The sequence below is a fragment of the Nicotiana tomentosiformis genome, chromosome 8, assembly GCF_000390325.3.
Source record: "Nicotiana tomentosiformis chromosome 8, ASM39032v3, whole genome shotgun sequence".
Lineage (NCBI taxonomy): Eukaryota > Viridiplantae > Streptophyta > Magnoliopsida > Solanales > Solanaceae > Nicotiana > Nicotiana tomentosiformis.
This window is the reverse complement of record NC_090819.1, coordinates 4,855,374-4,865,241: the sequence shown is the minus strand read 5'-3', so window position 1 is coordinate 4,865,241 and position 9,868 is coordinate 4,855,374. Positions and strand designations below refer to the sequence as shown.

The following is a 9,868-nucleotide window of genomic DNA, read 5'->3' as shown; positions in this document are numbered from 1 at the left end:
GTAAGTTGGTGTGTACTGTAGATTTATACCAAACAATCATTATTATTCTTAGCCCCATGGTGGACACCAAACTGTTTACCCGAAAATCGTATAATGTTAAATTTATGTATAGTTCTAAGGATACGTAATACTCTTTAATATAAAGATAACAATACAAGTATTTTGATTATGAGAATGACAATGATGAACAGAAAGAATGAATAAGATCTAGTAAAACAAGTACAAAGAAATATCTTTGTATATGAGAAAAGATCTTTTTGTTCCAATTTGTTCCGTGTGTTAAGTGTGTCCATAGCTTACAAAGATTCACCTTTTTATAGTAGAGGGTCATTATAAAAAATAATAAAATAAAGCATATAGTGGAGGACCTATTATGATTTGTCTCTTCCTCGATTCCCGCCAAGATTCTCTCTCTTGGTGCGGTTGCAACGGCTCTTGTGTGTGAGCTTGATACTAGCTCGAACTCGTTACTAGGTCGAGCCCTTCGATCTTGGCTCGAGTTCGACCTTCGGGATGGGCGTCGCACATTTTTGACCTCGAAGCAGTGCCTTGCGGATCGATTCGGTCATGGGCTCGATAAGGTTATCGAGCCGACGCCTCGAGCAACTTTCGGACTCGAGGCTCGTTAGTACTGACTTCGGAGCTCACTCCCAAAATCTCACTCCGACTTCTTACCACTTGAACTCGATTGAACGTAGAAATACCGAAATCTATTTCTACCGTATACAGGTTAGCCTAGTACCAAGTGTTTAAAACCAATTAAATCATTAAACATAACTCATTAAAGATGTGTAGACGATGGTTAATTAATATATATATTTCTCTAAACATATGGTGAAGGTACAAATATTTGTGATCGAGCATTGCTCTTTGTGATTAATACTTGGTCTTTCACTTGCTTATCACACAGATCAACAATATTAATTAGTCACAGATAATTAATTGGTGCATGTGCATAATTCGTTCTTATCTTCCTGATTAAGAGTTCCTCCCGCGTTCAAAGATGGTGCCAAAATTTGAACTTTACGGGTTGATTTACGGGCAAACATTACGGGGTACGTGAACGTATGGTTTTTTCACAAAATTAAATATTTTATATACATATTTTTAAAAATTAATATAATATTAATTATTGGCACCCGCGTACTATGCACGTGTTAGATATTAGAACTCGTTTACGTCAAGAAGCAAAAGTCTCATTATCCAATAATTTGTTGACTATAATTTCCGTATTTTACCTTCACAGAGCTATTCAAATGTTACAATTACTATAAACTCTTATTCAGACTTGACCAATACTATACAATCGTTTGTCAAAATTGACAAATAATTTATAATCGTTTGCCGACTGAAGTGAAAGTTATTAGCTCATGTACTTTCCACACGTAAAATAATTCAAAGAATCATCGTGCATGGCATGATTAAAACGAATAACCTTGTATATCACCCAAGGTATTGTAGTTAAAAGACTTTATAAAATGCAATTTCTATTATAAATATATTATATTATGGATGTTCATTTAGTACTCCGTTGTAAATAAGCTTCTTGAAGAAGCTTATCCATATGAGGCTCCGCCGTAAATATGTTTATCTATTTAGTACTCCATTGGAAATAAGCCTCCTGAAGAAGCTTATCCTTTCGATACTCCGTTATGGATAAATATGACCCATGGTAGAAGATTATCTATATCTGGCACAACAACTTAAAGTAGCAGCTTACACAGCAGATTGCAGTAGCAACTTACACATCAGCTTCCTTTCTTCTATAAATAGAGGAAAATTCAATTCATTATTTACATAAGTTTGAAGTTTGAATAATATATCAGTTTCTCTCTATACTTGTCTTTACTTTACTGTCTTTATTTTATAACACGTTATCAGCACGAGACTCTTCCATCTCGAGAAAATACTTTGAAAGTATCAGAGGTACGAACTTTCTTTTTCTAAATAATGTCAAATCTTTCTAAACTTGAGTTTGTAGCCCTGGATATATCGGGCAAAAGCTACATGTCTCGGGTGCTTGATGCCGAAATTCATCTTGATGCGATGGGTCTGGCAGACACCATCAAAGATAAAAATCAGGCATCAAACCAAGACCGTGCCAAAGCAATGATATTCCTACGCCATCACCTTGATGAGTGCCTGAAAATGAAATATCTTACTGTTAAAGATCCACTCATACTGTGGAATAATTTGAAAGATAGATATGACCACCTGAAGATGGTCATTCTTCCACATGCACGTTATGATTGGAATCATCTAAGGCTACAAGATTTTAAATCTATCAGTGAGTATAATTCTACTATGTTCAGAATTATTTCCCAATTGAAACTATGCGGTGACAATATTACTGATCATGATATGTTGGAGAAAACTTTCACCAACCTCGAATATGCTCCTGCAGCAGAAATATCGAGAGATGGGATTCAAAAAGTATTCTGAACTTATCTCACATCTTCTTGTAGCCGAGCAACATAATGGGCTATTAATGAAATACCATGAAAGTCGACCTATTGGTTCTTGTCCATTCCCTGAAGTGAATGAGACGAACTTCCACCAAGCTAAGCGTGGAAGAGGACGTGGCCCCAGTCGTGGTCATGGTCGTGGTCGGGGAGGAAACTCTAATCGTGGTAATAATAATGCACCAAAGAACCCTCCTCACCACTAGCAGTGGAAAAGGAAGGAACAAAAGCATGAAGTGGTGCAAGCAGCAAAGCCAGAAAATGCATGCTATAGATGTGGAGGAAAAGGGCACTGGTCACGTACATGTCGTACGCCAAAGCACCTGGTTGAGCTGTATCAAGCCTCCCTGAAGAAGACAGAGAAAAATGTTGAAGCAAATTTTATTTCTGAAGATAATTTAGACTTCATGCATTTGGATGTAGATGATTATTTTGCACTCCCAGAAGGAGAAACAAGTCATGTGATCGGTAGTGAATCTGTAAAAATGTAAATATTTTAATTTTTGTTGTTTGTAGTAGATAGTATGGTTATGTAATTGTTATACATAAATAAAAGTTATGCTTTGGAAATGATGTTTACTATCATATTTATTTTGTTTATGTCATTTTGAAGAATATGGATAACCGTCAAATTGTGTTTGGATCAAAAACCAATCATGAAGATATTTGTGTAATTGATAGTGGAACAACTCATGCCATATTCAAATAACAGAAATACTTTTCTTATTTGCATAAGGAAAAAGCAGATATTTCAACAATTTCTGGTAATATAAGTTTGATTGAAGGCTCCGGAAGAGCTACTGTATTTCTGTCTAAGAGAACAAAGCTTATTATCGACAATGCATTGTTCTCCTCCAAGTCCCGAAGAAACTTGTTGAGTTTTATAGATATCCGCCAAAATGGGTACCATGTTGAGACAATAGATGAAATGAACGTGGAATATCTTTGTATTACAAAGAATATTTCTGGCCAGAAATGCATTGTAGAAAAATTACCAACTTTATCTTCTGGCTTATACTATTCAAAGATTAGTACAGTTGAAGCACACTCTATCGTAAACCAGAAGTTTACTGATTCAAATACTTTTGTGCTTTGTCATGGCCGTTTGGGCCATCCTGGATCAATAATAATGAGACGAATTACTGAAAATTCGAGTGGGCATCCATTAAAGAACCTGAAGATTCTTACAAATGATGAATTTTCTTGTGATGCTTGTTATCAAGGCAAAATGATCACTAGACCATCACCAATGAAGGTTGGCATTGAGTCCCCTGCCTTTTTAGAATGTATACATGGGATATATGTGGACCTATTCACCCACCAAGTGGGTTGTTTAGATATTCTATGATCCTAATAGATGCATCTTCAAGATGATCTCATGTGTGCCTACTATCATCTCGCAACCTGGCGCTTGCAAAGTTATTAGCTCAAATAATTCGATTAAGGGCACAATTCCCAGATTATCCTATAAAGGCTATTTGCCTTGATAATGCTAGAGAATTCTCATCTCAAGCTTTTGATGATTACTGTCTATCAGTTAGGATAAAAGTTGAACATCCTGTAGCTTATGTTCATACTCAAAATGGCCTTGCAAAGTCATTTATTAAACGACTGCACTTGATAGCAAGACCACTACTTATGAAAATAAAATTGCCCACTACTTTTTGGGGCCATGCTATCTTGCACGCATCATCACTTATCCGTCTCAGACCAACACATTATAATAAATATTCTCCGTCACAATTAGTTTTTGGTCATAAACCAAATATTGCCCATCTACGAATTTTTGGATGTGCTGTATATGTGCCAGTAGCACCACCATAACGCAGTAAGATGGGCCCCCAAAGAAGGTTAGGAATATATATTTAGTTTGAATCACCCGCTATTATTCGCTATCTTGAACCATTAACGAGAGATTTATTTACTGCTTGATTTGCAGATTGTTGATTTGATGAAACAAATTTCCCACAATTAGGGGGAGAGAAAAAGGAAATCAAAAGAGAAACTGGGCGGAAAGTTTCATCATTATCTCACTTTGATCCACGTACCCCTATGTGTAATCAGGAGGTCCAGAAGATCATCCATTTACAAAATATAGCAAACCAAATGCCAGACACATTTACTGATTTGAAAAGGATAACTAAGTCGCATATCCCTGCAGAGAATGTGCCTATCCTAATTGATGTCCCAGCAGGACCATCTACTAGCATGAAAGCTAGTGAACCTAAAGCACGCCTGAAGCGTGGTGGACCTTTGGGCTCTAAGGATCGAAATCCTAGAAAAAAAAAATCGACAAATGATCAAAATGATATTATGAAAGGATCTCCTGAAGAGACCCAAGATCTGATTAGTTCTGAGATTCCTGAAGAAATCAATGAACCCGAGACTCAAGTGAGTGAGGAACTTTTAATAAGTTCTACTGGCGATGGGATTAATTTAAATCGATCTGAAATAGTGGTGGATAATATTTTTGCATATCATATTGCACTTAACATTATGCAAGATAGTAAGAATCTTGAACCCCGATCTGTCGAAGAATGTCGACAAAGAACTGATTGACCAAAATGGCAAGAGCCAATTCAATCGGAATTGAGGCCACTTGCTAAAAGAGAGGTCTTTGGACCAGTAGTCCAAACACCTGCTGGTATAAAGCCAGTTGGTCATAAATGGGTTTTTATACGAAAAAGAAATGATAAAAATGAAGTTGAAAGATACAAGGCTCGCCTTGTTGCACAAGGATTCTCACAACGACCTGGAGTCGATTATGAAGAAACATATTCACCCGTTATGGATGCTATAATATTTCGATATCTCATCAGTTTAGCCTTACGTGAAAGGCTTGAAATACATCTAATGGATGTGGTTACAGCTTATCTGTACGGGTCACTTGATAATGAGATTTACATGAAAATCCCTGAAGGATTTAAAATGCCTAAAGCATATTCAAAATTTTGGGAAATGTACTCAATCAGATTACAAAGATCTTTGTACGGTTTAAAGCAATCTGGGCGCATGTGGTATAATCGCCTCAGTGAATATTTGCTGAAAGAGGGTTACATAAATGATGTTATTTGTCCATGTATTTTTATAAAGAAAATGACTTCAGAATTTGTTATACTTGCAATTTATGTTGAAGACATAAATCTTGTTGGAACTTCAGAAGAGCTCCAAAAGGCAATTGAATATCTTAAGAAAGAATTTGAGATGAAAGATCTTGGAAAGACAAAACTTTGTCTTGGTCTGCAAATTGAACATTTAGCAGACGGGATCTTTATCCATCAATCTACCTATACAGAAAGGGTCTTAAAATGCTTTTACATGGACAAAGCGCACCCATTGAGTACACCAATGGTTGTTCGATCACTTGAAGTGAATAAAGATTTGTTCCGATCTCCAGAAGAGGATGAGGAACTCCTTGGTCCCGAAGTATCCTATCTCAGTGCAATTGGTGTACTAATATATCTTGCTAATGCTACAAAGCCTGCCATAGCATTTTCTGTTAATTTACTAGCAAGATATAGTTCTTCTCCTACACGGAGACATTGGAACGGGATTAAGCATATATAGCGATATTTAAAGGGAACTCTTGATATGGGTTTGTTTTATGCTAACAAAGATAGTGCAGATCTTGTTGGTTATGCAGATGCAGGTTATTTATCTGATCCCCATAAAGCTAGATCTCAAATCGGGTATGTTTTTATATGTGAAGGTACTATCATATCATGGCGCTCCACAAAATAATCTATTGTTGCTACTTCTTTAAATCATGCTAAAATAATAGCTATTCATGAAGCAAGTAGGGAATGCGTATGGTTGAGATCAATAATTCATTTTATTCGAGAAAAATATGATTTGGAATGTGAGAAAAGACCCACAATTTTATACGAAGACAATGCTGCATGCATAGCCCAATTGAAGGGGTGATTTATAAAAGGAGATAGAACGAAGCACATTTCACCAAAATTATTCTACACACACGATCTTCAGAAAAATGGTGACATTGATGTGCAACAAATCCATTCAAGTGACAATCCGGCAGATTTATTCACTAAATCTTTACCAACTTCAACTTTTGAGAAGATGGTATACAGGATTGGAATGCGGAGATTTAAATATTTGAAACAAGATTTTCATCAAGGGGAGTAAAATACGCTATGTACTCTTTTTTCCTTACTAAGGTTTTTTCCCATAGGATTTTCCTTATAAGGTTTTTAATGAGGCAGCTAGCAATGCGTATTACTAAATATGTGTACTCTTTTTCCTTCACTAGGATTTTTTTCCCACAGGATTTTTTCCTAGTAAGGTTTTAATGATGCACATTATCTTTTAATGAATATCCAAGAGGGCGTGTTATAAATATATTATATTATGGATATTTATTTAGTACTCCGTTATAAATAAGCTTCCTGAAGAAGCTTATCCATATGAGGCTCCGCCGTAAATATGTTTATCTATTTAGTACTCCATTAGAAATAAGCCTCCTAAAGAAATTTATCCTTTCGATACTCCATTATGGATAAATATGACCCATGGTAGAAGATAATCTATATCTGGCACAACATCTTAAAGTAGCAGCTTACAAGCAGCTTACACATCTGCTTCCTTTTTTCTATAAATAGAGGAGAAATTAGTTCATTATTTACATAAGTTTGAAGTTTGAATAATATATCAGTTTCTCTCTATACTTGTCTTTACTTAACTGTCTTTATTTTATAACAAGTTCATTATTATTTTCTTTTTTAAATATACTCCGGTCAACATTTGTCGTATTATTAAAGATCTTATATGTATGTGGAAATTTTATTTTTTAATCTCTTGTATTATCTAATTTGTCGATTTTCCTTCCCTTTTTAGAAGCTATAAGAATAAACATCAAATAAAATACAGAGTAAAAAAAAATCTAGGCCTCTTTTTAAATTTTGGTTTTAGGTCACATATTCAATTGAGCCGCTCTTGCTTATTTCCAAACAAAATGAGCCCTAACTATCTAATCGCATGTTTGGCCAAGCTTAAAAAATTAGTTTAGTTTGAGAAATACTTTTTTTCAAAAGTACTTTTGGTGACAAACAGTTTGTGTTTGGCTAATTAATTAGAAAATCATTTCTGAACAACAATTAGTGTTTGGCCAAAAAAGTACTATTAAGTGTATTTTCTCAAAAATACTTTTAAAAAAAATATGCTTTGGGGGAGTAACTACTGTTTTCTGCTTCTACTCAAAAATACTTCTTTCTTTTTTAAAAAAAAAAGTATGGCCAAACACTCAACTTTGAAGAAAAAAAGCACCTTTAGAAAAAAAATATTTTTGACTTTGAAGAAGCTTGGCATAGTGACAAGTGACGGCAATAATAACAATAGTAGCGGAAGATCCTGCAACAGTATACATTATTAGGTATAGTTTGCGGTGGAATTAATTCAAGTTGGCCAAACAAGCTAATAAATCAGCCACATGTTACTAAACTTTCTTGCTTTTCACATGTTTTTTAACTTGAACAAAAAATAGCCAACAAGACCTTTTAAAAGGATGGCCAAAATAAGGCCACGTTACACATACTTCGGCAAGTCCTATGGAATATATTGTCTCCTTCACCTTAACACACTTAACACTATACATATAACATGTCTGATTATAACAGCAAAATATTACACATAGCCATGTTCCCATGGTTTGCATTTGGTCATTTCACCCCATTTCTACACCTTGCAAACGAACTAGCTAAAAGAGGGCATCAAATCTCCTTTTTATTGCCCAAAAAAGCTCAATTCCAATTGCAAAACATCAATCTTCATCCAAATCTAAATCACATTTCATTCTCTTACTATTCCCCAGGTTGAAGGCCTTCCTCTAGGCACATAAACCGCATCAGACGTGCCCATATTCCTAACATGTCATCTTGCCATGACTTAGATCAAATGCGCGATCAAATCAAATCTTTACTTGCAAAATTAAAACCCCACATTGTATTTTACGATTTTGCTTATTGGATACCTGATTATGCCCCTGAAATTAGCTATAAAACGATATGTTACAACGTCGTTTGTGCTGCATCTATAGCAATTATGTTAGTCCCCGTGAGAAAATCATGTCCTTCTGGTGCACCACCTACTGTTGAAGAAATGATGAAACCGCCAAAAGGGTATCCTTCTTCAGCAGTAGTGCTCCGCGAGCACGAATCTCGTGCTCTTTCCTTTATGTTTCACGAATATGGCCGTGGTGTAACATTTTATGATCGTGTCACAACAGCATTGAAAAAATGTGATGCTATATCAATTAGGACATGTGAGAATTAGGACCTTTATGTGACTATTTGTCTAGCCAATATAATAAACCAGTGTTTCTAACTGGACCTATATTGCCCGAACCAACATCAAAAGAGCTCTTAGAGGGAAAATGGGCTACATGGCTCAAACAATTCAAGCCAGGGTCCATTCTATTTTGTGCTTTTGGGAGTCAAATGGTTCTTGAAAAGAGCCAATTTCAAGAACTTGTTTTAGGAATTGAATTGACAGATTTTCCTTTTTTAATTGCTTTAAAACCTCCGTTAGGTGTCAAGACGATCGAAGAAGCCCTACCAGAGGGATTTGAAGAGAGAACTAAAGGTAGGGGCATAGTTTATGGAGATTTAGTGCCAAAATTGGGATTTTGAGTCACTCTTCAATAGGGTGTTTTGTGAGTCATTGTGGATTTGGATCAATGTGGGAGTCTTTAATGAGTGAATGCCAAATTGTGCTTATACCACATTTAGGTGACCAAATCTTGAATACTAGGCTTTTGGCTGATGAATTAAATGTTGCAGTTGAGGTAGAAAGAGATGAAAATGGATGGTTTACTAAGGAGAATTTGTGTAAGGTTATAAGAAGTGTAATGAATGAAGGGAGTGAATTGGGTTATTTGGTCAAGAAAAATCATGCCAAGTGGAAGGAGACATTAACAAGGCCAGGATTCATGAGTGGTTATATTGAAGAGTTCATGCATAATTTGCATATGTTCTAGGAGCATGTTATTGCAAAGTTTGCATATATTCTAGCCTCCTTAGATCTCATATTGGGAATATTGTTATTATTGTTGCTACTCTAGGAGCACGTTGCTAAAATCTATTATGTGTGTGTCCCAATAATTGACGTTATGTATCTATCTTTCTGTCAAATGGTCATGATTTCTTTTGGCTTTCTGCAATTCAATTTTATAAAAAGAAATAGAGTGTGATTATTCGTTGAAAAATATTACCCTGAAAACGTCTTGAAGGAGGTTTTTGACCATTATACCCTTTGAAAAGACGGTAGATCAAAAAGTAATTGAACTAAAATAACTGTATTGCTAAAATGCCCGATAATTGTGTTGTTTAAGCAACTGTTTGAGCTTTAACCCACGAAAGGTATGAATGTCATGAATAGGTACTCTTGACATT

At 35.4% G+C, this 9,868-nt stretch overlaps 1 pseudogene; it reads left to right on the top strand.

Annotated features, from left to right (window-relative positions):
- Positions 1-7,961: 7,961 nt before the first annotated feature.
- LOC104118752 (anthocyanidin 3-O-glucoside 2'''-O-xylosyltransferase-like) lies at positions 7,962-9,607 on the top strand (annotated as a pseudogene).
- Positions 9,608-9,868: the final 261 nt, after the last annotated feature.